Source organism: Zea mays, chromosome 5, assembly GCF_902167145.1.
Source record: "Zea mays cultivar B73 chromosome 5, Zm-B73-REFERENCE-NAM-5.0, whole genome shotgun sequence".
Classification (NCBI taxonomy): Eukaryota; Viridiplantae; Streptophyta; class Magnoliopsida; order Poales; family Poaceae; genus Zea; species Zea mays.
The window spans coordinates 41,324,886-41,343,839 of NC_050100.1; the positions used below are offsets into that span (position 1 = coordinate 41,324,886).

General features: G+C 42.1%; 1 long non-coding RNA gene across 1 annotated transcript; it reads right to left on the reverse strand.

Moving 5' to 3' along the window:
• Positions 1-15,376: 15,376 nt before the first annotated feature.
• Positions 15,377-15,579, reverse strand: LOC103626269 (uncharacterized). Its single transcript, XR_552817.2, has 2 exons — positions 15,536-15,579; positions 15,377-15,449 (listed from the first exon to the last, which is right to left on the reverse strand). It is a non-coding gene; the product is annotated as an uncharacterized lncRNA (long non-coding RNA).
• Between the last annotated feature and the right edge of the window lie 3,375 nt (positions 15,580-18,954).

Genomic DNA, 18,954 nt, shown 5'->3' on the forward strand with positions numbered 1-18,954 from the left:
CTTCATATTCATCTCTAGCAAGAACTTGTGTTGTAGGGAAAAAGGATTAACCTTTGTGGTAATCAAGCAAAAGGCCTACAACTAAGGGATATCCAAAGGATGGTAACAATTAAGTCTTAAGTGCACATTGTTTTTAATTAGTATATTCCTTTGTGTCTTTTGTAGCCATATAGGAAAAATGAAGCACTTGAGAATGAACTTAAAAGATTTTACCTTGCCTTGGAAAGATCCAATTATATGGTAGACTGCAAGTTTATATGTTTATATTGTGGCAATCTACATGCTTTAAATTAATTTTATGTATCTTGTGGCATATTTCAAATTAATTATCGTATTATTGCCATGACCTAGACATAAAGAGGATTATCCCATGTTCTTAAATAAATAGAGTGCTAAGTAAGAAATTCAAATTCTTAAAGCACTTACCAAAAGGGGAATTCTCTATATGACTAGAGTTGTGAGACTAATGTTTCTATCTAAGTGTTTATGTAGTCTCACAACATGAGAATGTGTTTCTCAAATGGAATGTGTCATTCAACATTCAAAGAAGATCAATCCAATACTAGGTGATGTATTCGTTCTTGTTTAAATTGGTTTTGAGTCTTCTAAATTAATCACTCAACATGCTATGAATTAAACTTGCCTTGTAAACTTAATTAAATAATCATGCTATTTTCACCATGTTTAAATCAGTGTTATGCATGATGTTTGTAAGGGTAATTTAGTTCATATCATGAGGTTTCCTTATTTTAGTAACCTTCTTGTCATTCATACTAGAGGTTGCTAAATAGGAAACTATTGCTTGTGTTTCTAATGCAATCTATTTTAAGCCATTTCATGGAAATTCATAAGTAGAGATTGTGCTCGTTCAATTGATAAAATCATAAGCATTAAAGGTTACTTTTCACCTAAAAGAAAGATTAGGAATGCTCAAGGCAAAGGTATGGAACTAATTGCTTCAATTGGTTGTTGATCAATTGTAGTTCCTTTCAAGTGGCATTCTTTCAATTGGTAATAATATATTCTATGGAAAGTAATGTCAATATGAAGGTTAAATTCCTTTTGGCTTAAATTTGTAAATTAGTGCATATTGTTAATTCACTCCTCCATGTGCATTAACTTAAAAGGAATTTAATTTATGCCTTTATGCCTCATAAATGATGATTTGTTTGCAATTCATATCTAAAGATCACTATTCATTAAATACTTCCTTGTACTACTAATATCTCTTTTCAAAGTTCTTTTTTCAACTAGTATTAAAAGGAAAAGAGATAACAAGCTAAAGAATGAAGTCTCCACAAATGATGAAAAGAAGAATACTAAGGTGACACCACCACATATAGTAAGATCTGTCAAATTGGTATAACAAATGGTACGTTCTATATGGTGGTAAGTATTCTTAGGCATAAGTTAATTCATTGCAAATTTGTCATGCCTTGACCATGGTATGTAATGTACTCCTCATGAGACTCTTTACTGAATTGAAAGTGCATGTGGTAAGTCATTCAAATACTTGATGCACATATCTAGTGGGAGAACATTATATATCTTGTGTCGTAGAGAATAAGTTTCCCTTGAGTAAGCTATACTAAGACAATCCAAAATGGTAAATTTGTATCTCATTCATATGGATTGTAATCTTTGTTTTTTTTAAATAGCTACTCTTGATGCGGTTTAAAATTCCCTTATCGTTAAATCTAAAAGTGTGTAAGAATCTTTTTGTTGATATTCATCTCATACATATGCACTAACATGGATATGATTTTTAAACTGTAAAAGGTACAATTAGTGATCCATACTCTCTAAATTTTGGAAACCCATATTTTGATATCTTAGAATTCTACTTCAATCGGTATCCATATGCTTCACATTGAATTGGATCACTAAGTTGTAAATTACATGCATAACTTGTCTTTATGATATGAATGCTTGTGCGATTAACCTTAATAAGCTAGGTGCACCCAAGGTCAAGCTAGGTTCATCATCAAGAAGGCAACACAATGATGTATCAAGAAAAGGAGAAAAGGCTCCTATTCTTAACTCTAGCTTTTATCTATGTGATTAAATATTGACTTGAAACCATGTAAGATGGTTGTCAAGTATATGTGGGTGCCTACACAAAGAGAAAGGTCATAATAAGGATTGTGTGGGTACTCAAGGCTCTTCCTACTAATCTCAAAGGACCCAATTCAAATTGGGTACCAAGATATGAAACTTAAACTTGTTTTGCAGGATGGCGCCTTCAATGGATCAAGTTGGGTGCTCGATAATGAATGTATAAATCATATTTGGAGATAGTAGCAAGGGTGGTAACAACTGAATCTCAAGTGCATATTTTTTCAAATCTTATCTTTTTTGTGACTTGTGTAGCCACTAAGGAAAAAGAAGCACTTGAGGATATACATCAGTTGTTGATTATGAAATAAAGGTCAAATTGGAAGATGAATGAATATTATCATATGGTGAACAATCCAAAATTATGTGACGTATTCTCTATCTAGTTAATTTGGATTTGATTCTTCTTTATTAGACATTCACCATAATATGGATTAAGTCAGCCCTTTAGACTTCATTGAACAACCATGCATATTATCCATGTCATTCAAAATATATTGTGCATGAGGGCTCAAGGGAAATTTAGTCCATATTATGAGGTTTATCTATTTTAGCAACTCGTTTGCCTTTCACATATAAAGAGTTGCTAAATAAGAAACTAGTGCTTGTGCTACTAATGTCATCTCTTGTGTTGAGTTTATCCATAGAAAATCTATGTTAAGAGATGGTGCTTGTTTTAAATTGGATAAATCACAAGCTTAAAGGATATTATTCAACTAAAGTAAGAAGAAGTTGATCAGAGGCCAAGGTATGAAAACTTCCTCTCCTTCGGTTGTTTTAGTATTCTATCCTTAGTGGGATGTACCATAGTATATGTTAAATTCCTTGCAATATAAAATGTTCAATAGTGCATATAACTTTGACATCAACTACATGTGTGCACTAATTTAAAAGAATTTAGTCTATCCTTTTAGGTTTCAATAATGATGATTCATTTGCCATCCACATATAAGGATCATCATTTGTGAAACCCTCTCTTGTGTTTCTAATGCTCTCTTTTCTAAGTGTTTCAACATGGTCCTCCCAAGTTCTTTGAAGATGAATTCAAAATCTACAAATATAAGAGTCTTGGTTCTTTCAATCATTTAGTTTCAATAGGTCTCATATCAAGTATGATCGAATCAAGAAAAGATGAAAGAAGTTCAAGATCACTTGGTTGGATGAAATCGTAAAGAGAAAAGAGATCACAGCGATTCAAGAAGGGAGTTATTTTTTTGTCAACCAAATAATGAAGATGTAGTGACATATTTATATGATATCCTTCATTACGAGGTTTAAGGTTCATATTAGCATGCTTTACCCTTCAGGATTTCAATTCAAATACTTTCAGTTCTTAAACTTTCAATTGGTTTAATTTTCATCATCTATGTAAAGCATGTTATGTTAAACCAAGATATAGTGCAAACATCTCCTTTAACCTCGTATTGTTGATGTGCATAAGTGTACTTTGTGTACTGTTGCATGCACAAATTGAGGGAGTGTTTAGCCTATATCTTGTGAGACTAATGATTTCTTTCAAGTTCATGTTGTGTAGTCTCACACCTTGGAGAACATCAGATGATGATGAATGGTTCCATAGAAATGAAAATGAATTATAATGGAGACCATGTGGCGTAGAACAAAGGTGTGTCACTCCATGAACTATTGTATTACATTTGTGTATCTAGGCTCTTACATGCTAGTGTGTGCATGTATATGCAATATCTTAAGTCAGATCATAAGGTTGCACTTGTGGTAACGATTAAAGAACCTCTAGATATTTGATTAATACCTCTTGTGGAGATATCATAAGTTAGTCTTAAGTCATCTTAGTGAGGTATGAGTCAAACATGCTAACTTCTCAAGAATCTTGGCTTAAAATATTGTATATCATGTCTATTAGTATACCTTTTGATTATGAGTAATTCCTTCAATTGGTGCAATTTTATATTTTCATACTTTATTTGTACCAAGGTTCAAATTATAGAACTTAATCCCCTGGCCTCATAAGTTCAAGTGCATAAGCTAAACAAGTATTCATCACTTGTATGCACACATTTAGGGGGAGAATGGTCTATAATTTGAATCTTTGAGACTAACTTCATTTCCAAGTCTATTATGTGTGGTCTCAAATTAGAAAGAAATCTTCGGGCAAAGATAATCACTTCCACTGCAAATTTTGATGGGTATCAAAAATTCTTTGCTCCAATAAATGTATCTTTTATACATTTCATAAGAGAATGAGTCTCTCTTTTATATGCTACTCCAACATCATCTAAAACTGGTAAACATGTATCATATTCTTTTGGATTGCAAATGTATAAAGTAGCATAGCTTATAAATTCTCCTGTCTATAACTTAATTAATTAAATAGTGCACATGTTTCTTATGTTGCATGATTATGTTCAATTGATACTCCTTTTATGTCAATGGTACTTTAAGTTGCAAATAAGTACTCTCAACAGATATCAATTGAATTCATATATATGTGTGCACTAAAACTTGAGGAGAACTTAGTGCAATATGCTATTAGTGATCTGCTTATCTATCAAATTGTATCAATTGGTGTTTTTCAATTGATATTTTTCATACATGATCACTAGTTGCATAATCCATACTTGTGCAATTTTCATGTTGCCTCTTGTTGTGATAAGAAAATGCTAGGTGACATCTAGACTCTAGGTATCAAGTTTCACCTTCGAGTTAGTATGACAATCTTCATTTGATACCTTGGACCTATGTCACAATTATGCCAACAAGAGCTTGCAAATGAATTATAAATCCAACACAAGTCTGGAAACCCCTTGAAAAGGTAAAACACAAAGGTACATCACTTATGACACTTATCCATTACCTTTGTGTCATCTAAGGATCCCTTTCATGATAGTGTGTTCACATCTCGCTTAATCATAATTTATATCCTTTATATTCTTTGTATCCTTTTTGGAGATTTATGACAAAGGGGGAGAAATTTTGCATTAAAGCTTACCTTTAGTCTTATGTAACTAATTGTTAGAAGACTTTTAAAAAGGGGAGAAATAATTAACAAAAAGGGGAAGTCATAAGAAAAACATAAGATGTAGAAAGTTGATAAGTGCATTCCATGTCATGAGCATCACTTTATTTTATGACACACTGCACCCCATGAATAGTATGATATAAGTTGTCTATACTTTGACCCAAATATGTGCTTTTGGCATTTGAGTACAAAAGTGTTATTTCCTGAAATGCACATATTTAGGGGGAGGAAACTATATCATAGGATTCAAAATCTTATTTATTAAATCTTATGTAAGCTTTAAATGTGTTGTCATCAATCACCAAAAAGGGGGAGATTGAAAGTGCATTCATCCCTTTTGTGAGTTTTGGTGATTTGGATGACAACACATTTAAAAGACTAACAAGTTTGCTAAGTGTTGAACAGGAAATTCAGTATGATGAACATACTTGAATAGTGTATAATAACAGTGAACAAAGGTTCAACACAAGGTTAAATAACCAGTGAGACAATGCAAATGGATTTAATATGATCTCTATATTGGTTTGAATATATGGACAAGACCTGAGAAATCACTACATACATATGATCAGAATAGAAGATGAAGTTATTAAGAGGATTGGTCAAGCCAAAGTGAATAAGATATGAGGAATCGTGAATTGGCTTGACCATATTACTATCAGTCCATATATGATTCTATGAGAATCAAACTAGAGCTTGATTAATCTTAACAGTTATATCTAGAAGACATTCAAGCAAGGTTCACAATATTGAAGAAATGATTCTCTCAATGGATGCTCAATATGATGTGACTCAAGAATGGCTTGATAGGGTGAAGATAGCAAGGAAAGGGCTTCGAGGAACTAAGTGAAGGTGAAGGCCAAGCGACGGCTTGTAGACCGAGGTACCATGGCTAAGGTGAAGAAGAGAGTACTTGCACTAAGTCGATGAACTAATCAGCTATGAAGAGTTATAACATGTTGATGCATCAGTAAGGTGACTTGAAGCCATGATTTGAACTCATATAAGGTGATATGGTACAAGTCATAGGGTTTGATTTGAGTTTGCTTCAAAAGGTGAGACAAAGATGTTTGTGATCCTTATGAAGCAATGCCATGGAGAAATCACACATGAGACACCAATGACTCAAGGAGTTTACTTAATTAATTTTATTTAACTTGAGTATAGGAATCGTCGTACTATAAAGGGAGATCCAAAAGAAGGTTGGTGTTTGCCAAAGCTCAAACCTCTATATTCAAAAGCTATTTTTGAAAAGCAAAAACCCCCTTAACATTCTATGGTTGACCATGGTTAGGTTTGAGAAACCTAGAGTGTTCTTGTTGAAAAGCAGCTGAACTTCAGCTGAGCTGAGCTTCTTCAGCTGAGTTGAGCTTTCTCAACTCCAGCTGAACTTCAACTTCAACTGGGGTCCAGGCAGGTTCAACCGGGGTCCAGGGCAAGTTCAACCGGGGTCCAGAGAGGTTCAACCGGTGTCTAGGGAAAGTTCAGCCGGGTTTTTTTTCCCGGACCTCACTGGTCAAAACCGGTTGAACCGGTCCTAGGGAAGGTTCAACCGGTGTCAGGGTCAACTGACCGGTCTGACCTCCTGACTGGCAGACTGACTGCCAGTCTGACCCCCAGGCGGTTGAACCGGCCCTAGGGGCGGTTCAACCGGTGTCAGGACCTGTTTTTGCAGTCTGACCTGCAGTCTTCCAGTCTGTCTGGCAGACTGACTGTCAGCCTGCCCCAGGCGGTTGAACTGGTCCTAGGGGCGGTTCAACCGGTCCTCCACAGCCAAAATGAGTCCAACAACTAGTTTTGAAGCCCCACCTATATATACTCACTCCTACCTCTCTCCCCACACAAGAGCACGACCCAAACTCCATTTCTAACTTGAAGAACACCTCCCACTCACTCCCACACATCTCTTGCCTCTCCCATTTCAAATCTTTGGAGAGAAACCTTTGAGTGAGTTTGAGAGCTGCGGTTTTTGTGCTTCATCTCCAAATCTCTCTTGCTCTTCTTCATTTGAGCTTTGGTACTACATCGAGTTCTTTGTGGATTCATTACTCTTGGAGCTTCTAGCTCCTAGACGACTAGGTGTCTCTTGTGAGTCTCCAAATCTTGTGGAAGACCACAAGAAAGTTTGTATTACCCGCTCGTTTGAGCAAAGATTAGTGTGTGAGCTTGACCTTTGTGGTCGGCAAAGGGAGGATTAGGGTTGAAAGAGACCCGGCTCTTTGTGGGCGCCTCAACGAGGAAGTAGGGCACCTTGGTGGTGTGACCGAACCTTGGGATAAATCTTGTGTCTCTTGTGTTCTTGCTCATTGTGTTATTTTGTGTTCTTTGTTCTCTCACCATTCCGTGAAAGATTTGTTTATATCTTTTTGGTGTGTGGATTTTGAGAAGTGCCCTTCTCAGATCTACTACTTTGAACCCTGTGGATCATTTAGAACATCTCATTTCCAAAGTTAACTAGGTGAATTTCGAGATCAATTCAGTTTTACCCAGTTTGCTTCTAGTTTTTGTTGAAAAAGTTTTAACTTGCCTATTCACCCCCCTCTAGGCAACTTTCACAGTAGCTGAGAGAGCGCTGCTCGGGGCGCGTGGGGCGGGCCTAGAGTGTCAGTGCGGAGGGTGAAGCCATGGCAGTACCAGGTGCCCACATTATGTACTTAATAGAGTAGTATATATTATCTAGCTATTTTGCAAAGAACTCCTATTATCTCTACTACTTATTAAGGCGGTAAGGGGTAGGTTGTCATTCCGTGTTCTGCCATTCCCATTCCCCCCTCCCCGCACTGCCATTCCCATTCTCGGCTATTATTCCGTGTTCTGCAAGTGTTCTGTCATTCCCATTACCCCCTCCCCCTCCCCGCAAATCTCATTCACATTCACACGTGCATCCCACGCCTAGCTAAAATTAAATTAAAAAACACAAATGTGGCCCCAATGGGATTCGAACCTGCGACCTCTCAAGCAAATGTGCTCGCAGCTACCACTACACCACATGTGTGTTTATGTCAATATCTGTTACAGTAAAAATATCTACTACATCTCTCCCAAAGCCCACCTGCTACCTTTGCACAATGTGTAGTAGTAGATAATTATCAACGAGATTCCTGAATTATATTTTTGGATGGAGAGAGTAGTATTTAAAGAAGAGCCTTGCATGCAATTTATTTTGTTTGAATAATGTTTTCAACTTAAATTCTTTTTTATATGTGTGACATTTATTCTCCGTAATATTTTTTTCCATGGATCTAACTTGTGAGTCATTTTCATAAACCAACGCCAAAGATGAATCCATGTTTCTTACTTGGAAACCCCGAACAAACACCACTGGCAGGAGGCGCTCGTGTTGGCGTCGCTCATCGACGACGAGAAGAAGCTTGGCGACTGCCAGTTCGACCTCTAGAAGCAGTACTACGTGGCCACATGCGTCGCTGTGTTCGGCAAGCTTCGGCGCAGCCACCGCTTGGACGCGGTCCAGAGCAGCTGCCCGCGCTGTCCGTCTTCAAATAGGGGGACCTCATGGTTGTCGCCAACGCCGGCGACTATCGGGTTGTTATGGGCACCGCATCCGACAACGGCGCCATCACACCGTCCGACTCATCATCCACCTGAAGCTCAACCTCCCACGTAAGTCACTACTGACTGCCGGCGTTTCGACCCCGGGGGTCCCTGTACCGACGAGTAAATTGTCGCTGCGTGCCCCAGCCCAGATGGGTTGGCGCGAGACGGAACACAAAGAGGGGAAAACCGCGGCTTCGTGTTGTCCTGCGCCAGAGTGGATGCGCTTGCAGTAGGGGGTTACAAGCGTCCGCGAGGGAGAGAGAGAGAGAGAGTCCCGCGCGACCACCCTCCTCGTACGAGGGCTCTGGACCTTCCTTTTATAGATGTAAGGAGAGGATCCAGGTGTACAATGGGGGTGTAGCCATATGCTAATGTGTCCGGCAGAGAGGAGCCAGAGCCCTATGTACATGCCAACGTGGCTGTCGGAGAGGTGCTAAAGCCCTGTGCATGCGATGTCGTGGCCGTCGGAGGAGCGCTTGAGCCCTGTAGAAGCACAGCTGTCGGGGCTGTCGGGACCTTGCTGACGTCTCCTTGCTTCTGTAAGGGGCTGAGAGCCGCCGTCGTCATGGGCGCACGCGGGGAGCCATCATTACTTGTTACCGAGGCGAGCCTGGATGGGACGCCGGTCTTGTTCCCCCGTAGCCTGAGCTAGCTAAGGGTAGGGCAATGATGTACCCCCTGCGGCGTGGTCGATTCGAGCCCAAGGTCGGGCGAGACGGAGACTCCTCCTGAGGCCGAGGCCGGGGTCGGGTAAGGGCGCGATTCCTCCCGAGGTCGAGGTTGAGTCCGAGCCGAGCGAGGCGGAGACCGCCTTCCGAGGTCGAGGTTGAGGCCGAGCCTTGGGGTCGGGCGAGGCGGAGACCGCCTTTCGAGGTCGAGGTTGAGGCCGAGCCTTGGGGTTGGGCGAAGCGGAGACCATCTTCTGAGGCCGAGGCGGGGGCCGAGCCCTGGGGTCGGGCGAGGCGGAGCTTCCTGTGGCACCTGAGGCTGGACTCGGCTGCTGTCAGCCTCACCCTGGCGGGTGGCACAGCAGTCGGAGCAGGGCAGGCGACACTGTTTTCCTGTCAGGTCAGTCAGTGGAGGGGCGAAGTGACTGCGGTCACTTTGGCCCTGTCGACTGAGGAACGCGCGTTAGGATAAGGTGTCAGGCGATCCTTGCATTGAATGCTTCTGCGATACGGTCGGTTGGCGAGGCGATCTGACCAAGGTTGCTTCACTGCGAAGCCTGCCCGAGCTGGGCCTCGGGCGAGTCGAGGGTGCGCCCGTTGCTTGAGGAGGCCCTCGGGCGAGGCGTGAATCCGCCTGGGACTACTGTTCCCGCCCGAGGCTGGGCTCGAGCGAGGCGAGATCGCGTCCCTTGAGTAGACGAGGCCTTGACCTGAATTGCGCCCATCAGCCTCTGTAGTTTGCGCTGATGGTGATTACCAGCCGAGTTTAGGAGGCTTGGGGGTACCCCTAATTATGGTCCCCGACACTGACCGAACATGAATTCTTGTGCGCTGGAACGACGGTCGTTGCTGACATTGTGTGAGTGTCCTCCAACAAGATTTATGTAGAGGAGTAACACATCCGGTGGTGCAACGACTAGGTGTACTACCTCGCTGATGCCGGGGTGCACTTCGTTTGGCAGCCCAGCCAAGAGTCATCAGTACTCGCCATGTCGTGTGCATTCGACGACTACTATATCAAGGACTATGGCGTCATCTTGACACCAGAGGTTACACAAAGGAGGACCGACAGTAATGATCACTCGCCATCGTCGGGGTAGCTTTTGTGCCGACCTGCCTTTAATTCTTTTCGCAAACACATACACTTGCTTTTTTTAAGCAAGTGTGTATGGTGGTGCGTACGTACGAGGGAACTTCTACCGGCAGGTGTGACACGTGCTCTTCAATGATGAGACCATGCAAATCGAGGTATATATCGAAGTCTGCATGATACTGATGGTTGCAATGTTTATGTATGGCTAGGATTACAAATGGATTATGAAATATTTTTTTATAACAATATAAGACACATTTTGTATATAAGTTATTATGTTATTATATGTTCTCGTTGCAACGCACGGGTACTCACCTAGTATGATAAAGATGTGACGTTCGTTTCTGTACCATGAGTTATCATATGTGTGAGACTCGATTCTATCACACATTTGATTCGCGCCCAGTTTTGCCCTTAAATCTGGGTGTGACAGAAATAGGTATCGGGCCAGCACGGCACAGAAGTCCGGCCAGCTGGCCTTACGGCTCAGCACAACCTGATTAAAGCTAACAGTGTTGTGCTTAGACTGGCGCTCAAGCCCACATATCAGTACGACACGACCCAATGTTTAGCCGTGCCTCTCCCCCCGATTAATTTGACCCGGTCGATCTCAGGTTCGGGTTGTGCTGGCTCAACCCGACCCATTTAATTTGATCTGGTCGATGTCAGGTTCGGGTTGTGCTAGCCCGACCCGATCCATTGGACATGTATAGATGCTATTACTGAAGGGGTGTTCGTTTTGTTTTTTCTAGCTTCTGACCGCTAGAAGTTGTTGCACACTACCAAACGTCCATTTTAGCCTACTTTTGTGAGAATTGATATGCTGATAAACCATCCAAAATAATCGCGAATATGAAATCGATCGAGTCATCGCGATAGTAAGAATTCATTATTTTTAAGATCGTAAATCTTATGAACCCCATAATCACTCTCCGTACTTCTCTACTAATAATTAAGAGCGTTGTGTAGATCGCCCCCGCCCCCTAATACCCCGCGTCCACCTCCGCCCGCCTGCGCCCGCCGGAAACCTCGCCACCAAATCCTTCCGCAAACCGTCCTACCACCCGCTCCCACGTCGTAATCCCACCGCGACCGCCGCGAAAGCCGCGAGCCGCCCTACCACCATCCCCACGCCGCAATCTCGCCGCAACCGCCGCAAAAGCCGCCCGCACGCCGCAATCCCGCACGCCATGGTCGATCCGTGGAACCCCGCACGCCTCAAACCAAGCCGCGACCCATGGCGAACTGCCCTAACGCCCGCCCTCACGCCAGCACGCGGCAATCCCGCAAATCCCGTCGTGGCCACTGCAGCCACCGCAACTCCGTTGCGCGTCGATTGCGGTAGGACAAACTCCCTAATCCTGCTCACCGCGCCTTCCATTGATCATATCCACGCATGCCCCGCATGCCAACATCCTCTTTCCCCTACAATCCCATGCCCCCGTCCCTGGAGGATCCAAAGGAAAAGGAGCTTGCCCCTCTGCCGGAGAGGAAGGAATTCTAATATTGCTTCAGTCGCGGGTGCCTCGACCAAGGTATGCCATGCGTTCTCCTTCCAGATTTGTTAATCCTCGTCCCTAGAGCAGATAATAAATTCATGTCAAAATTACAATGGGGACGAGACCTTCTTTCCTAGGGGAAGTTCCTTTAGAAATTAAATACCCAAGGTTCTAAGATCACTGCAAGGACAAGAATGTTCTTGTACAAGAGCAGGTCATGCGGCTTGAGAGGGATGTAGTGCTCTGTAGTTTGGACAACTATAGGAACTTTACTGTTAATTCGTTAATATAAGTTTAGAAATGACGGAGGTGTAAGGAATTGCTACGGTGAAATAGTCCACTGCATTCGAGTCCCTGAAAAAATCCACTGTTATGGAATTGCCAATACCCAAGAGAAGATTTGATCCACTGTTATGGTTCTCTCTCTCGAGTTGCTGTTGTCCCTGAAAAAAAACTACATGGTCTTCAAGTTATGGGCTTGTTTTTAGCTACACGCACCTCTATTGCATATGTGATATGTCTCTCCCTTGATTTCTTCTTCGTTGTCTACCACCTGGATGACATCAGGATTCAGGAACGTACAGTGACTCTGGCCCATTTGACTACTTCATCGCAAAAACCTTCATTTAAGCATTTACGGTTCAAATACCCTCATGATGATTTTCAAGAAAATTATATCATCCTTATCTTTCAGGCAATTACACAACCAGTCCCATGGTCGTTTCCAAGGAAATACATGACCCATGTCATTAAAAAAACACTTCACACATAATCAATCAAAATCACTTTCGATGGAGAGACATGGCCATCTTAGAAAAATAGAGACTAATGTAGATAACACATAAGCTACATCACTTGTGTTTTTCTCCCTGTTCAATGTGATTTGAGACTAAGAACCACAAATCTAACAAGCCCTGTGAATGCTTGTAATCATCTGGCTAAACAGGACATGTCTCTTCCGTACTTAAACAACTCATGTTTACCTGAAATATTGATTTGTATACATAGCAATTAGGTTTAAATGCAAAGGACGTAGCAAACATGTTAAGGGGAAAAATGCAATCACAGAATTTCTTCAAGCAAAGCGTAATGATACAAGATTGTTTTTGCCAAGGAACACACCTAATCAAAAATAGTTGAGTCTATCGAAAGCACTGTTACAAGATTAAAACAAGAGCTGCCATCCACGTATTTATTTCTCTTGGTGTTTTGATTAGTTCCTTTCACCTAAAATCATCCTAGGACCTATCAGACCAGTTAACATGTTAACATTTATTTTCTAAAAATTAGCACGCTTTTTATCAGGGTACCATAAGGAAATCAATTTGATTAGCATATGTGGTGCATTTTAGTAGGTTAGCAATTCAACAGAAGTAATCTATCAATCAGCTTTTGTACCAAACCTTGATGTCTGCTAACTGAAATAAGAACCAAAGTAGCTTAAACAATATTTGGAAACTTTGTTTCAAAAGGAAAAAAGTAAACTGCATGAAGAGTAACACTGCTCCTTGTCATGATGGATTTACAGTGAAGTTTTTTAAGTCTTTGTGGTATCTGATAGGTGGTGACATAAAGGAAACATTAGATGAGTTATATGCAGGCGAGCTATAACTATGGAGTCATTATCCTAATTCCTAGCGGCTCGAGAACACTGAAGTAGTATATTTAGTATATAACTCTATGGTACTAATCAGCAGTTTAAAGAGTTCTAGGTTGGCTGAACATTGTAGATCCTGATCTTGGGGTCAGGGACACCACGACAGTACCTCGACTTGGGGTATGGCTTGTTCTTGATCTGGCGATAGCATCTCGCAGGCCCTAACCAATGTTTTAGAAACATAAAAGCTCGAGTATCAATTAACATAATACCAATGCACCACATTAGTAATTCTGTCCACTGCATTCAAGTCCAAACTATTGACTACATGAAAAACAGAACATTGATTTTCACATTTATGTACAAGAGTAAATACATAAGCACGCAGAATGAGCATATGCACAACACAGTCAGATTAGTTCTACAATGTTTTTCAGTGCATATAATACAATACTAAATGTATTCATTAAAAATCCATGAAACGCAACTACTAACCCCATCTTGACAGCTAAAGCAACTGTACAAGGTCAAAGAATGGTACAATATTATTGTTGAATGCTCAGTCATGTTTCAGTCCTAACACACTGATTCCTACATAATGCTTTTGTAACGATAACTGGTACTGTTCACGATTTGAAAATGCTGAAAAACTGAAGCCTGGAAATCGCAACCTGAAAGAAATCTGAGATCTGAAAATGAAGTAACTTAAGGTATACATATCAAAGGCTAGGTACTATGAGCACAAACTGAACATTGTATTGCAAATTAGTTAGTAAACATTATGAGCGAGCTTCAGTTGCAAAGGCGCAAGTTTCAGTTTTAAAGGCACCATAATAAGTGATTTGACATACTTTCAGACCAACAAGTTATATGGAAAAATCAGTAAATCTGATTCGAACTATTTGGATCTAGGACATGTACGATGGATAACAATAAGAACTATCGAAACTATTTAATTAACTGTATTTTTATCTATTATTTTTTTTGCAATGATGTTATCTAAAAAACAATCCTTAATTTACTTTCTTTGTGCACTACTACCATAATATATAGCATTTAAGCAAAACTATAGCTATTATTTGATATTAGGAAGCAAACATTAGTTGTCCCCAGTGAGCTAACCTGACTGCAGTCCAACACTGATTTAGAGCATCTAACCAAATGAAAATGCTTGCATTGGAGGTGCAGCCCAAAACTTCGAGATTTCTTTCCAGATTTCTGTCCAGATTTCAGAGAACATGTACAATCTTTCTCTGAGACAGTTAGTCGTGGATTACAATGGCTAGGTGTGCGAACCCATTTTCTATGCGCGATTTGATTTGCTATTTGCCTATGCACGAGGGGTGGTGCAATGCCTAAGTGCTTTGTTTGCTCTGTTGGATGGTATTGAAGGAAGGAATTGAGAATCGAAGTTTTACACTCATCTCCTTTTGTATATACTTACTACCTTCTATCATTAGGCTGATTAATCTGCATTTGTTCATTGGCTATGATGCAAGCTACACAGAGTATTGGACTGTCGTTGCCGAGTTATTTTCAATGAATTATTGAAGTGATAAATTTGTGCGGTTTCTGGTACATTCCAGATTGTGTGAATTTGGTAAAGGGAGCCAAGGACAATCATTTGAGGGTTAAGGGACCTGTCAGGATCCCTACTAAGGTTCTCCACATCACCACTTGCAAGTCCCCTTGCGGTAAAGGTATCAAGCTATTTCTATCCTCTGCTGTTGAAGCTGTTCTCCACATAACTTGCATTGGAGCTATAATCTGAAGCAGAGGTGAAGGCTTTACCAATGTACCTTGTTTTATGTTACCCTGTTTTCTGTTAAGTATGTTTGGGTCGTTCCATGGTCCCTTTTCAGCCTTAAGGCAGCCTCCGTATTCAGGACAGGTACAAGTGCCACCAAGGAATTCCGGCAATTCACTGAGCATTTTTAACAAATGAAACAATAATCATAAGAGTTCAATTAAGAAAACAAATCCCCTCAAAGTAGCAGATTGAACATCTACCTGGCGTCAATTATTTCAAGCATTTACGGTTCAAATACCCTCATGATGATTTTCAAGAAAATTATATCATCCTTATCTACTAACTATTAAGGGGGCAGTGTACTAAATCTATTTTACATCTTGTCATCTACACGCGAAATCCATTTTTTCTATTGATGCACCTAGATACCAAACTCACCTATTTTGGTTGGAGTTGGGAGTTTTAGATAGGAGGAGCAGAGGGTGATCGAGGTGCAGATTAGGATGTGGCAGCAGGGGGTAAAGGACAATGTAGAGCAGATGAAGGACAAGCAGATTGCAACTGGCTCCATGCTGGCCTAATCCATTTGGTTGTGAACATGCTAAGTTTGCTGTTTATTGGAATCCGCCTTGAGCAGCAATTTGGATTTGGTAAGCTTTTAAAATCATTTTCATGGTACACCAATATTGATCCAACCATTCATTTCAGTTAAGTGTTCCAACCATTCGTCCTTCATGGTCATTTCACTGACACTGTTTTTCCTGCTTGCAAGTTCGCATTGGTGCAATATACCTACTGTCTGGTTTTGGTGGCAGCGTGTTGTCTGCACTCTTCCTACGGAACAACTACATCTCCGTTGGTGCTTCTGGAGCTCTATTTGGCCTGCTGGGATCCATGCTTTCTGAACTACTCATGAACTGGACTATATACTCCAACAAGGCCAGTATAAGTAATAAATGAATAACATTTTATTTTTTCCAGTTGATTGATAATCGCTTAGCTCATCTACTTAATTTGCTCTTGCAGGCGGCAGCTATAATAACACTTTTGTTTATTATTGCACTCAATTTGGCTATTGGGATACTACCTCACGTTGACAACTTTGCTCACATTGGTGGATTCGCGACGGGTTTCCTCTTGGGTTTTGTTCTGTTGGCAAGGCCTCAATTTAGCTGGATGGAAAGTCATGAGTTGCCACACACTAACCAACCTCCCAAGTGAAAGGGAATTAGGCTTACACCTAGTTCCCAAAAAATTTTGGTGGTTGAATTGCCCAACACAAATAATTGGACTAACTAGTTTGCCCAAGTGTATAGATTATACAGGTGTAAAAGGTTCACACTCAGCCAATAAAAAGACCAAGTTTTGGATTCAACAAAGGAGCAAAGGGGCAACCGAAGGCACCCCTGGTCTGGCGCACCGGACTGTCCGGTGTGCCACCGGACAGTGAACAGTACCTGTCCGGTGCACCAGGGGACTCAGACTCAAACTCGCCACCTTCGGGAATTTCCAGGGCGACTCGGCTATAATTCACCGGACTGTCCGGTGTGCACCGGACTGTCCGGTGCGACTCCGGAGCAACGGTCATCTCCGCGCCAACGGCTCTCTGCCGCGCATTTAATGCGCGCTCTGCGCGCGCAGAAGTCAGAATCGCCCATGCTGGCACACCGGACATCAAACAGTACCTGTCCGGTGTGCACCGGACACCCAGGCGGGCCCACAAGTCAGAAGCTCCAACGGTCATAATCCAACGGCAGTGATGACGTGGCAGGGGGCACCGGACTGTCCGGTGCGCACCGGACTGTCCAGTGCGCCATCGAACAGACAGCCTCCCAACGACCACTTTTGGTGGTTGAGGCTATAAATACCCCAACCACCCCACCATTCATTGCATCCAAGTTTTTCCACTTCTCAACTACTACAAGAGCTCTAGCATTCAATTCTAGACACACCAAAGAGATCAAATCCTCTCCAATTCCACACAAAGCCCTAGCGACTAGTGAGAGTGATTTGCCGTGATCATTTGAGCTCTTGCGCTTGGATTGCTTCTTTTCTTTCTCACTTGTTCTTGAGATCACAACTCCATTGTAATCAAGGCAAGAGGCACCAATTGTGTGGTGGCCCTTGCGGGGAAGTTTTGTTCCCGGCTTTGATTTGAGAAAAGAAGCTCACTCGGTCCGAGGGACCGTTTGAGAGAGGGAAGGGTTGAAAGAGACCCGGCCTTTGTGGCCTCCTCAACGGGGAGTAGGTTTGCAAGAACCGAACCTCGGTAAAACAAATCTCCGTGTCTCACTTGCTTATTCGCTTGGGATTTGTTTTGCGCCCTCTCTCGCGGACTCGTTTATATTTCTAACGCTAACCCGGCTTGTAGTTGTGTTTATATTTGTAAATTTCAGTTTCGCCCTATTCACCCCCCCTCTAGGCGACTATCAATTGGTATCAGAGCCCGGTGCTTCATTAGAGCCTAACCGCTCGAAGTGATGTCGGGAGATCACGCCAAGAAGGAGATGGAGACCGGCGAAAAGCCCACTACAAGCCAAGGGAGCACTTCATCGGAAGAGTCCCGCACCAAGAGGAAGGAGAAGAAGAAAATCTCCTCCAACAAAGGAAAGGAGAAGAAATCTTCTTCTCATCACAAAGAGAAGAAAGAAAAATCTTCTTCCCACAAGCCGCATCGGAGCGGTGACAAGCACAAGAGGATGAGGAAGGTGGTCTACTACGAGACCGACACTTCATCACCATCCACCTCCGGCTCCGACGCGGCATCCGTCACTTCTAAGCGCCAAGAGCGCAAGAAGTATAGTAAGATCCCCCTACGCTACTCTCGCATTTCAAAGCATACACCTTTACTTTCTGTCCCATTAGGCAAACCACCAACTTTTGATGGTGAAGATTATGCTAGGTGGAGCGATTTAATGCGATTTCATCTAACCTCGCTCCACAAAGGTATATGGGATGTTGTTGAGTTTGGTGCACAGGTACCGTCAATAGGGGATCAAGACTATGATGAGGATGAGGTGGCCCAAATCGAGCACTTCAACTCACAAGCCACAACAATTCTCCTCGCCTCACTAAGTAGAGAGGAATATAACAAAGTACAAGGGTTGAAGAACGCCAAGGAGGTTTGGGATGTACTCAAAACCGCGCACGAGGGAGACGAGCTCACCAAGATCACCAAGCGGGAAACGATCGAGGGGGAGCTCGGTCGGTTCCGGCTTCACAAAGGAGAGGAGCCACAACACATGTACAACCGGCTCAAGACTTTGGTAAACCAAGTGCGCAACCTCGGGAGCAAGAAGTGGGACGATCACGAAGTGGTAAATGTTATTTTAAGATCTCTCATTTTTCTTAATCCCACTCAAGTTCAATTGATTCGTGGTAATCCTAGATATACTAAAATGACCCCCGAGGAAGTTATCGGGCATTTTGTAAGTTTTGAGTGCATGATAGAAGGCTCGAGGAAAATCAACGAGCTTGGCGACTCATCCGAAGCCCAACCCGTTGCATTCAAGGCAACGAAGGAGAAGAAGGAGGAGTCTACACCAAGTCGACAACCAATAGACGCCTCCAAGCTCGACAATGAGGAAATGGCGCTCGTCATCAAGAGCTTCCGCCAAATTCTCAAGCAAAGGAGGGGAAAGGATTACAAATCCCGCTCCAAGAAGGTTTGCTACAAGTG